This window comes from Corvus brachyrhynchos, unplaced genomic scaffold (assembly GCF_000691975.1).
Source record: "Corvus brachyrhynchos isolate BGI_N302 unplaced genomic scaffold, ASM69197v1 scaffold43, whole genome shotgun sequence".
Taxonomy (NCBI): Eukaryota; Metazoa; Chordata; class Aves; order Passeriformes; family Corvidae; genus Corvus; species Corvus brachyrhynchos.
This window is the reverse complement of record NW_008237353.1, coordinates 1,982,621-1,985,601: the sequence shown is the minus strand read 5'-3', so window position 1 is coordinate 1,985,601 and position 2,981 is coordinate 1,982,621. Positions and strand designations below refer to the sequence as shown.

General features: G+C 41.7%; 1 long non-coding RNA gene across 1 annotated transcript in view; it reads left to right on the top strand.

Annotated features, from left to right (window-relative positions):
* The first annotated feature begins 2,369 nt into the window (after positions 1-2,369).
* LOC108445802 overlaps positions 2,370-2,981 on the top strand; it is a 12,029-nt gene continuing 11,417 nt past the window's right edge. Inside the window, exon 1 of the long non-coding RNA XR_001860774.1 lies at positions 2,370-2,530. This is a non-coding gene — a long non-coding RNA (uncharacterized LOC108445802). The remainder of the gene's footprint in view (positions 2,531-2,981) is intronic.

Sequence of the window (2,981 nt, the reverse complement as noted above, 5' to 3'; positions counted from 1 at the left end):
CCACAATAGATTGAAATTAGTCTTGGATGCAGGGAAACATATTCCCCCTTCCACTCCTTGCACCCCTTGTACATAAGCCCTCCCAAGAAATGGAGTCAAAGTGCAATATGATTGTCACTCTGACTCCCTCAGGTCCTGCCATGAGCACACCAGCAGTGCCTGTAGCTCCTCTTCCAAGGTAAGCAGCACAGAAGGTCAAAGAGTGTTGCTTCCCCAGAAGAGATCTGGGGCTTTGCTTCATTGAGCTGAGCTCTCTCTGCAAAAGCACCATAGCCTGAAACCCACCACTGGAGTTAGAGGTGCTAATGGGCAAAATTGACATTCCTGGTTACTTTGGCAAGGCTGTGTTAGTACAATTTACTCCAGAGATTGGATAATATACCACCTGCTATCATAATCAAAACAGGTTTTTTTTTCTTTTTCTTTTCTTTTTTTAATACTAGGTGAATCCCAAAGGCATCCCTGAAAGAATAAAAAAAATCAGCCATGTGTTGTCTTCACTGGAAGCCGTAAATTTACATTAAAATACAGTATTAAATCTCAGTCTTCTATTCCACTGTGAAGCGATGGGAGACTTATAAGCAGGATTTTTCTAAGATTTTTTTGAAACAGCTTCTCAGCCTTACCCCTGTCACTGATACTGTCAAATTGGCATACTGTATACCTTGAAATGCTGTGCATTGCACAGTCATAAATCCCACATGGATTTATCCAGCAGGCTTAGTGTCGTTAGCCCCTGTTACAGACAGGCTGCAGTGCTGAATGAGCACATAACTTGACAGAGGTCATCCAAGGTAGCAAAGACCTCACAAGGGAGCACAGATTTCATAACAGCCTCTCATTTTCTGAGCGTTGCTGGGAAAGCAGCCTGGATGCGATGCGCTCTTGCTATCATTTCCTTTTGCCTTCAACTGTTTCTATTGAGAATGCATCTGTGCATCATAAAAAACCCCCCAAACATTTATCAGGCATTTTGTTGTCTGTTTTCTGACCCCAAAAAAGCTACCTGTCATTTTTCAGAGTCATTGCCAAATCTCAACATGGCTTTTTTTTAATATTCGTTGTAATTGTGTTAACACGTTTGCTGAGTGAGCACTCCTAGCCTGTGCTGACCGCTTGGAATTCAAAATTAGCACAGTAATTACATTTCACAGGCTACTGGTCCATGGGAAATTTCACCTCGCTTGTGAATTTGCATGTTCTGAAATAGGTCGGAGAAGCAGATGGCTTTGAAAGAAGAAGCGAAATAAAAAGGACTGGGAGTCAAGACTCCTGTTTTGCTTATTAGATTAAGCCCTTTATGACAGGGTGAGTGCTCACATCCAGTTAGGTGGTTCACTAGCGCTGAGTGAATCATCAAGAGTGTCTCTGGAATTTTCCTGGAGGGTATTTTCTGGGTAGCTTCCAGGAGTATTTATGCACAGTGCATCCAGAAGCACCAGCTTGTTATTCACTGCAGTTCCATCAGGGAGTTGGAAAAGAGCAGCAGATCAGCCTGACATCTAAGAGTCTAAGGGCAGAGGATAAACAGTTTTCTATTACCATGATTCTGAAGTCGTAATTAAATATAGGCATTGCCAAATGCAAGATCTGTTAGATAACTGAGCAAACATATCTCTGGGGAAGCAACCTTGGCCTGAGGTATTTTTCTCACTTCTGTGGACACAAGAAATATCAACATCCCTATTCAAGCCCTTCTTTGATTATAATTTCAATCCCAGTAATTAAAGGCAGTCTCAATAAACTAAAGCCCCTCAAGGAACAGGAACAGAAGCCCACTGTGTCCCTCCGGTGTATCAGCACATTATGATATTTTCCCACATATTATGGCAGGGTGAAAAATAAATAAAAACACTGCAGAGACACACAACCTAATTCTGCAAGTGCTTTCATGCCATTTGCTGTCTGGGTTTGCCTCTTTCTGGGTTTCTGTTTTTTCTTTTATTTGCCTTCCTTCCTACATACCCACAAATACTTGATTTATTTCTCAGTTTAATAACATCAACAAAAAAGAACGGAATCATGTTAATGACCAGCTTTATTTTTGGAAGAAGCCAACAGTCATGTATAGCCAACTTGCATATGGAGTATTTTGCTCAGTGAAGAGGCAGCACCATCTGGAAACCTGTCATGCTGCCTCTTTACATTTCATCTCCACTATGAAACGTATCTGCAGAACCATCCCATGGCCACAGTGTATCTGCAGATACAACTGCACCACCAGTCATGGATGCCTGGAGACAACCAGTGGGCTCCAGATGTGAAGATGCAAGTCCTTTCCATTTATGCCAAAGGAGAATTTCTGCTGGCTTTTAGCTGAACCCAGGCCATTAGGTGGCTGACCACGGATAGCACAGCATATCAAAATTAAGGATTTTATTTTCTTGTGTGATAAATTTACCTGGATATGCCAATATTGTAATATTCTCTTTTTCTTTCCTCAAAGTCTGCAGATGAAAAACAATACTCAAAGTTTTCCTAATGGTTGTGCTCCTGCCTGGATGTGACAGACAGAGCTCACGTGAACCATGTGAGTGTAAAGAAGTTTCCTATAAAAAGCCTAACCCAAGAACTGAGTTTTGTTTATCCGTCAAGAAAGCAATTAATAATAACACCGTTTTCTTCTCTTAGGAAATGAGATCCACCAATTAAGCTGAAATAGGTCTGAATGCAATACTTACAGATCTTTGCCCATCAATAGCACCTCAGATACACCTAAGCTCAGCCAAAAGGACTCAGTCTGCTTTCATTACCTGGAGGGAGCTTATGAAAGTGAGGGAGAGTGACATTTACATGGACAGAGAGTGATGGAACAAGGGGAAATGGTTTAAAACTAAAAAAGGAGAGATTTAGATTAGATGTTTAGAAGAAATTCTTTACTGTGAGGGTGGTGAGGCACTGGAATAGGTTGCCCAGAGAAGCTGTGGATGCCCCATCCCTGGAAATGTTCAAGGCCAGGTTGGATGGGTCTCTGAGTAACC